Genomic DNA, 9,127 nt, shown 5'->3' with positions numbered 1-9,127 from the left:
GGCCGTGTCAGTGGCACAGTATTGTCCCTCAAAGCGGCAAAAAAGTTATTTAGTCTGCCTGGGAGCAAGACAATCCTGGTCCTGACTGGGCTGGATTTCTTCCTGTATTCCGTTGATTGACTGTAGACCCTGCCACATGCTCTCATAAAGTTGTACATGTTTACAATCTAAATCGTATGGCCCAATCATGTTTCATTTTTATGCAACAGGTCCACATTTTAAAGTATTTACAAGGAACAACAGTCATCTTATTTATACTCTCTAATTTAACAGAAAATAGGCCCCTTACAATAATGTTCTATTTTGGCTTTGTTGAAGTCCTTCATTGTCATCCCCAGACAAGCTAAATGAAACCATCTCTGGCACACAGAGCGTTCTATCTGCAGTATTAAAAACATAAAACCTGGTTATGTTGATTTACATGTAAACAACATTTCTGGAATACCCAAATTCTGTTACATGTTTTTGCAATTAGGAACCATTTCAAATTGAAATGAATTTTTGTTCAATTGCTAAATTGACTTTAAATGACATGCATTTGACCAGAACCCTGATAGAAGCACACTTAACTGAGATGTTCATCATAGTTGAGTTTCAGCCAATATAAATCTTATAGTAGAAAAGGCACACATTTGCAAAAAGACGTATAAAACATTACAATAATGGCATCTTATAGATTTGAAATATTTCTATCAAATCAAAACTGGACTTTCATATTAAAAACAAAAGGTTGTAAAAATATGCTAGACATTTATAGAATAAATCATATCTAGTTTGATGATTATGTGACAAAGTTGAATTAGTTATTGATTTAAACAGCTTTACATTGCATTTAAGATTTATATATTTCTATTAAATCAAACTGGATTTTTTTATTCAAAACGAAGGTTGTAAAAGTATCCTAGACATTAAAGAATAAACCATATCTATTTTATATTTCTGTGACAATCAATGAATTAGTTACAGATTTGTACAATTATTAAGGGCTTTTTGCAAATGTCTGCTTAATGTCTACTTAATGGTCCCGAATGTGTGAATATAAAAGCAACTTTACCCTCGGGAGTAGGGCAGATTATCTTCTTCAAACAACAGTAAAACTGATTGACTTTCTTCCTTCTAATCCATCTACTACCGGTTTAGTGCTCCAACCACTCCTGGAATCTTCTGCTCAAGACGATGAAACCCTCAATATATAACAAAACCCCAGATATAACACCCTTTAATCACTGCCCTGCTCCGAAAAACACAATGCTTTCCTCCTTCTGCTCTTCTGAGATGCATGAAATCAATACACAAACCACTACTGGTCACTCTGACTGACTACCTTTCCTAATGGCTCCTTCACCATCTTCCTGGCCTCAAATGATCTCCCCAAAATACAGAATTGTTGATGAATTGCGCTCCAAAGAAACCGATGTTTGTTTACAATATCACAACCGGAATGTATTACAATGTATAACCGTCATGCCTCAAAACTGGGAGAAAGAAGCAAGTCATACACCCGCCATTTGTTCCTCAAGTCCTAACACAACGACACGCGGATAATTGTGAGCATCAACAGCCTACTAGGGTCATGTCCCTCTGGCCAGGATAAACAAAGCGGCAATGTTGTGTATTGTATATTTTCGTAGCTGAATCAGAATTAGTTAGGTAACTAGATGTTCTATTTACTTTATACTTGTCATTAGAATGTTTTCTTTTGGACTATACTGTTGGCAGTTGCATTTTCCTATCTCCTCTAGGGAAAAGTCACTTGGGGCCCAGAGAGGGGAGATGTCAGGCTTGTCTTTTACATGTCTGGTAATAGGCAGAATATCCGAAAGGGAGAATTCAGGTTTGAACATTGTCTTCATCATGAATTTATCTGTGAAACCATGTGAAGGGCTCCACAATGTCTGAATTTTGAGATAGTATATGACCTAGAGGCTCACTCCCCTCAGGGAGCTTGTCCATGGGTGGGGTGTATTTGAGATGGGAGCATCTAAAGTAGACAATTGATATATGCCATTGGATGAGGGTAATGTTTTGGTAATATGAAGTACCAAGAACGAGAAGTAGAACCTCATCCAAGACACCAAACTGAACGATAATTTATAGCTAATGCTATCTGGCTATGGGATAATCCTCTTTCAAGTAAAAGGTCTTTGTGAAGTTCCTGAGATCTGTGGTTCGCCATGTGAGATGAGAGGGGTGTATCTTGGCTATAAAAGATACTAAGTATTCTTTTGTAAGCACTCTAAGAGAATTCATTTATAGACACTGAATTGATCTGAGAGTCAAAGGGCTATGGTGAAGCTCATATAATTAAAGATGTTTAAAATATAACTCTGACCTGTGTGTGGTTTGTAAACTCATCATTTAGTAATACAGGAAATTACCACGACAAAATACAATATTTAACTAAAAGGTTTATTTCATTTAATTATACACATCAGAAAAAAGTGGCTGCCCAGCATGAATTCATGTACAAACATTTTTCATTGCATTCTTGTCATTTAGCAGATGTTTTATCCAGAGAGACTTACAGGACAAATAAGAGTTAATTGACTTGCTCAAGGGCACAATGACAGATTTTTCACCTAGTCGGCTCAGGATTCAAACCAGCAACCTTTCAGTTACTGGCCCAACACTCTTAACCGCTAGGCTACCTGCTGCCAGATCAATTAACTTCAATACAGTTATTCAAATACATTCATCATCAATGACTAAAATAATGAATCTAGTATTAAAAGACAAATTAATAAAAACACAAGTATTCGATTCATAGCCTGTTTATCATTAAACAAAAGTTGTTTAGTAATATAAAAGAATCCACCCAAACTAATGCTGAAAACTTATCACCACAACATCTTTATCTGATATACACAAAACATTAGGAATGGCTTCCTAATATTGAGTTATACCTCCGTTTGTCCTCAGAACAGCCTCAATAGTCGGGGTATGGACTCTCCAAGGTGTTGAGAACGTTCCACAGGGATGCTGGCCCATGTTGACTCCAATGCTTCCCACAATTGTGTCAAGTTGGCTGGGAGTGGATCTACTCTGAATAGCTCCTTCCATGTCCTCCCACAGATGCACAATTGGATTGAGATCTGGTGACTCAGCAGGCCACTGCAGTAAGCTGAATTCCCTGTCATGTTCTTGGAATCATTCCTGGCCACCATGAAGGGATGCACCTGATTGGCAATGATTTTACACAAACGTTGCTCCACTTTTATCAAGGGGCCCAATATGTGGCATGAAAACACACCATCATACCACCACCACCAGCCTGCAATGTTGTACTCGTGGTTTCCTCCCATGTCCTCCCACAGATGCACAATTGGATTGAGATCTGGTGACTCAGCAGGCCACTGCAGTAAGCTGAATTCCCTGTCATGTTCTTGGAATCATTCCTGGCCACCATGAAGGGATGCACCTGATTGGCAATGATTTTTACACAAACGTTGCTCCACTTTTATCAAGGGGCCCAATATGTGGCATGAAAACACACCATCATACCACCACCACCAGCCTGCAATGTTGTACTCGTGGTTTCCTCCCATCAGCGTGAAACAGCAGGAACAGGGATTCATCAGACCAGGCAATGTTTTTAAAATTCTCCAGTGTTTTCATTCCTTAGCCCACTGCAACTGCAGTATCTTGTTTTCTACTGAAAGCTAATGGGGATCCAAAATAAATACAACAACAACAACTACAGTGGGGCAAAAAAGTATTTAGTCAGCCACCAATTGTGCAAGTTCTCCCACTTAAAAAGATGAGAGGCCTGTAATGTTCATCATAGGTACACTTAAACTATGATAGACAAAATGATTTTTTAAAAACCAGAAAATCACATTGTAGGATTTTTTATGAATTTATTTGCATATTATGGTGGAAAATAAGTATTTGGTCAATAACAAAAGTTTATCTCAATACTTTGTTATATACCCTTTGTTGGCAATGACAGAGGTCAAATGTTTTCTGTAAGTCTTCACGAGGTTTTCACACACTGTTGCTGGTATTTTGGCCCATTCCTCCATGCAGATCTCCTCTAGAGCAGTGATGTTTTGGGGCTGTTGCTGGGCAACACAGACTTTCAACTCCCTCCAAAGATTTTCTATGGGGTTGAGATCTGGAGACTGGCTAGGCCACTCCGGGACCTCGAAATGCTTCTTACGAAGCCACTCTTTCGTTGCCCGGGCGGTGTGTTTGGGATCATTGTCATGCTGAAAGACCCAGCCACGTTTAATCTTCAATGCCCTTGCTGATGGTAGGCTTTGTTACTTTGGTCCCAGCTCTCTGCAGGTCATTCACTAGGTCCCCCCGTGTGGTTCTGGGATTTTTGCTCACCGTTCTTGTGATCATTTTTACCCCACGGGGTGAGATCTTGCATGGAGCCCCAGATCGAGGGAGATTATCAGTGGTCTTGTATGTCTTCCATTTCCTAATAATTGCTCCCAGTTGATTTCTTCAAACCAAGCTGCTTAACCTATTGCAGATTGTCTTCACAGCCTGGTGCAGGTCTACAATTTTGTTTCTGGTGTCCTTTGACAGCTCTTTGGTCCTGGCCATAGTGGAGTTTGGAGTGTGACTGTTTGAGGTTGTGGACAGGTGTCTTTTATACTGATAACAAGTTCAAACAGGTGCCATTAATACAGGTAACGAGTGGAAGACAGAGGAGCCTCTTAAAGAAGAAGTTACAGGTCTGTGAGAGCCAGAAATCTTGTTTGTTTGTAGGAGGTGACCAAATACTTATTTTCCACCATAATCTGCAAATAAATTCCCCAAAAAAATCCTACAATGTGATTTTCTGGATTTTTTTTCTTTAATTTTGTCTGTCATAGTTGAAGTGTACCTATGATGAACATTACAGGCCTCTCTCATATTTTTAAGTGGGAGAACTTGCACAATTGGTGGCTGACTAAATACTTTTTTTGCCCCACTGTATATCATTAAGGATTATAGTTTTCACCTGGGTTCACCTGGTCAATCTATGTCATGAAAAGAGCAGGTGTCCTTAATGTTTTGCAAAATCAGTGTGTTGTGTCTACTAGCTCATTCCCACAGAAACCTGCAGAGGGAAGCAGTACCACCCAGTCACCCATCAGACTCCATTGTGAGATGTCTCACAGAGGATATTCAACCCTAAAAGCAAATTCAAGGTAATCTCAATATCTTTACAGTAGAAGCTAACAAAACACAACAAAACTGACAAGGTGCACACTGATCAGTAAAGAGAGGCTAACATTCTATAACACTCCCTTTCCTCTGCATTGTTCTCTCACAGTGAGAAACTATAGGATTACAATAGTGTTCTACACTTTCTTCATTTGATCCAATTCAACGTTGCCAATTATTTAATGACATGATAATTAAGTGGAGTGTCTATTCTTAGCTGGTCTGAGAAAACTGATGAGGTTTCTCTCCTTTATGTGTACATTGGTGTCTTTTTAATTGGCCCAATCTGTAGAATCTCTTCCCACAGTCAGTGCAGTGATAAGGCTTCTCTCAAGTGTGTAGCCGTTGGTGTGTTTTCCCAATTGGGAAAAACTCTTGCCACATTGAGAGCAGAAGTAAGGCTTCTCTCCTTTGTCTTTTCTCTAATGACCTTTAAGCTCAGCTGGTGTTTTAACATTTCCTACAGTCAGATCAGTGGTAAGGCTCCACTCATGTTTCCCTTGGTGTCTTTTGAAATGGCACATTCAAGAGAAACACAGAGCAGGAGTAACGCTTCTCTCCTGTGTGTACATGTTCAGGTCATTTTAAGGTGTCCGGACGAGAGAATCTTGCCCCACAGTCAGAAAAGGAGTAAGGCTTCTTTCTTTTGTGTATACATTCATGGCTTATTAAGTATCCCAGGTGAGAGAATCTCTTTCCACAGTCAGAGCAGGGGTAAGGCTTCTCTCGTTTGTGTATATGTCCATGTTTTTTTAAGTGGCCCAGTGTAGAGAAACTCGCCCCACATTCAGAGCAGTAGTAAGGCTTCTCTCCTGTGTGTGTTCTCTGATGAATTTTTAGTGATGTTTATGTTTTGAAGCATTTTCCACATTCAGAACATGAGTAAGGCTTCTCTCCTGTGTGTATACGTTCATGTTGTTTTAAGGTACCCATTAGAGAGAACCTATTTCCACAGTCAGAGCAGGAGTAAGGCTTCTCTCCTGTGTGTGTTCTCTGGTGACGTTTTAGTGATGTTGATCTTTTGAAGCTTTTTCCACATTCAGAGCAGGAGTAAGGCTTCTCTCCTGTGTGTGTTCTCAGATGAATTTTTAGTGATGTTGATGTTTTGAAGCATTTTTCACATTCAGAGCAGGAGTAAGGCTTCTCTCCTGTGTGTTTTGTCTGATGAATTTTTAGTGCAGTTGATCTTTTGAAGCATTTTCCACATTCAGAGCAGGAGTAAGGCTTCTCTGTGTGTATACGTTCATGTCTTTTTAAGGTGCACGGTCGAGAGAAACTCTTTCCACAGTCAGAGCAGGAGTAAGGCTTCTCTCCTTTGTGTATACGTTCATGTTGTTTTAAGTATCCCAGGTAAGAGAATCTCTTTCCACAGTCAGAGCAGGAGTAAGGCTTCTCTCCTGTGTGTGTTCTCTGATGAATTTTTAGTGATGTTGATGCTTTGAAGCATTTTGCACATTCAGAGCAGGAGTAAGGCTTCTCTCCTGTGTGTGTTCTCTGATGAATTTTTAGCGCAGTTGATCTTTTGAAGCATTTTCCACATTCAGAGCAGGAGTAAGGCTTCTCTGTGTGTATACGTTCATGTTTTTTTAAGTGGACCAGTGAAGAGAAACTCGCCCCACATTCAGAGCAGGAGTAAGGCTTCTCTCCTTTGTGTATATGTTCATGTTTTTTTAAGTGGACCAGTGAAGAGAATCTCTTTCCACAGTCAGAGCAGGAGTAAGGCTTCTCTCCTTTGTGTATACGTTCATGTTGTTTTAAGTATCCCAGGTAAGAGAATCTCTTTCCACAGTCAGAGCAGGAGTAAGGCTTCTCTCCTTTGTGTATACGTTCATGTTGTTTTAAGTATCCCAGGTAAGAGAATCTCTTTCCACAGTCAGAGCAGGAGTAAGGCTTCTCTCCTTTGTGTATACGTTCATGTTGTTTTAAGTATCCCAGGTAAGAGAATCTCTTTCCACAGTCAGAGCAGGAGTAAGGCTTCTCTCCTTTGTGTATACGTTCATGTTGTTTTAAGTTTCCCAGGTGAGAGAATCTCTTTCCACAGTCAGAGCAGGAGTAAGGCTTCTCTCCTGTGTGTTTTGTCAGATGAATTTTTAGTGCAGTTGATCTTTTGAAGCATTTTCCACATTCAGAGCAGGAGTAAGGCTTCTCTCCTGTGTGTGTTCTCTGATGAACTTTTAGTTCAGTTGATGTTTTGAAGCATTTTCCACATTCAGAGCAGGAGTAAGGCTTCTCTCCTGTGTGTGTTCTCTGATGAACTTTTAGTTCAGTTGATGTTTTGAAGCATTTTCCACATTCAGAACATGAGTAAGGCTTCTCTCCTGTGTGTATTTTTAGGTGTATTTTTAGCTTTGATAGAATTGGGAAAATCTCCTCACAATGTGGGCAGTGGTGAGACATCTTTGCTCTGTGATCTTCCTGCTGATGCTCTCTGGATGTAGAGAATGTCTCAACATGGTCTCCTGTGTGAACAATATCAGAACAACCAGTCAATTGGTGTGATATACATGTCAATCAAATGTATTTATGAAGCTCTTTTTACATAAGTTGTAACAAAGTCCTTTACAGAAACCAACCCGAAATCCCAAAAGAGCAAGCAATGCAGATGTAGAAGCACAGTAGCCAGGATAAACTCCCTAGAAAGCAGGAACTTTGGAAGAAATGAGAGGAAGCAGGCTCAAATGGGTGGCCAGTCCTCTTCTGTCTGTACCGGGTGACATATGTGACGTATGTATTTATATCAGTAGGCTGTACAATACAGGGGAATATAACTATTCTAAAAGTGGGTAAGAGATGAAAGCTAAAAAGGGGAGTGTCATCCTCCACTTACTATCAAAGGTTAGTAACTACACAGACTAATTTCATATCATCCTCCACTCACTATCACAAGAGTTAGTAACTACACAGACTCATTTCATAGAACTTTAAAACACTGGCAGTTTGTCTACTTCACTTCTTTAGTCTACTCTCTGATCACTCCAGATAGCCCAGTTAATAAAACAAATGCTGGCAATACTGGTGTCAAACCATGCACGTCTCAGTAGCATAAAATAACACCTACCGTCTCATTGAAACAGTTCATCATGAAACAGTTCTACTGCAACTTTTCATACACAGTGGGAAGTTGGAATGAACAACAAACTTAGTTAGTTAGAACCAGCTCTTACCATGATTAACACATTTCCCAATCTTCTCCTCCTCTTCTTCTTCATCTTTAATGTTGACATTCAGCTCCAGTGTTTGACTGCAGTCTTCCAGCTTCACTGATGCCATCTCTGGATCCTGCAGTGCAAACTGGGCCCCACTGTCACAATCAGGACCCAGTGACTGTGGGTTTGCACTCAGTGTGGAAGGAGAGAGGCAGGCTGGGTTTGTCATTACTGTTGATGTTACTGGCCTCAGACTTAATTCTAGTCCTGTAGTAACAATGAGAAACAGAAACAAATGTTATTGTCTTGACAGTTCTGGCACTTTCTTTATTCTCTAAAAATATATGATATGTTCAATTATCTAATTCAGTGCTTGACTTGGACTGAAATGGGTGCTGGTACTGTTTATATTTAGGCACAGGAGCTCCACAATACTGTTGAGCTAATATTCTATAAGAGGAACGGTCACGACTTCCGCCAAAGTCCGGTATATTGTTTCCATACAGGTGTTTTTTCGTGTATTAAATACCTCGTCCACGCATCTCAACTCTCCTGTGCCTGACTCCTTTTCACCAGTTACCCAAAGCCTTGACAGAAACACGGCAGGTGCCCCTGCAGTAGGGATTGAGGAGCGAGTCCAGCAACACGCTGCTATTCTCCAGCATCTCGGCAGCGCCATGGACTGCGTCCTGCAAACCATGGAGCGATGGAAGAGAGGAGGAGTTCCTCCAGCGTCTCCACCAGCACCACCAGTTTCAACTATAATCACCCCTCCTTCACCTGGTCCCAGTGGGATTCGGCTCGCCCTCCCGAGGGAGTAT

General features: G+C 40.4%; 1 long non-coding RNA gene across 1 annotated transcript; it reads right to left on the bottom strand.

Annotated features, from left to right (window-relative positions):
- Positions 1-2,575: 2,575 nt before the first annotated feature.
- On the bottom strand, positions 2,576-8,372 carry LOC116366225 (uncharacterized). Its single transcript, XR_004208251.1, has 3 exons — positions 8,325-8,372; positions 7,536-7,619; positions 2,576-3,632 (listed from the first exon to the last, which is right to left on the bottom strand). It is a non-coding gene; the product is annotated as an uncharacterized LOC116366225 (long non-coding RNA).
- Positions 8,373-9,127: the final 755 nt, after the last annotated feature.

Source organism: Oncorhynchus kisutch, unplaced genomic scaffold, assembly GCF_002021735.2.
Source record: "Oncorhynchus kisutch isolate 150728-3 unplaced genomic scaffold, Okis_V2 scaffold1398, whole genome shotgun sequence".
NCBI classification, from domain to species: Eukaryota; Metazoa; Chordata; class Actinopteri; order Salmoniformes; family Salmonidae; genus Oncorhynchus; species Oncorhynchus kisutch.
The sequence above is the reverse complement of the archived record's forward strand: the minus strand, read 5'-3'. Positions and strand labels throughout refer to the sequence as shown.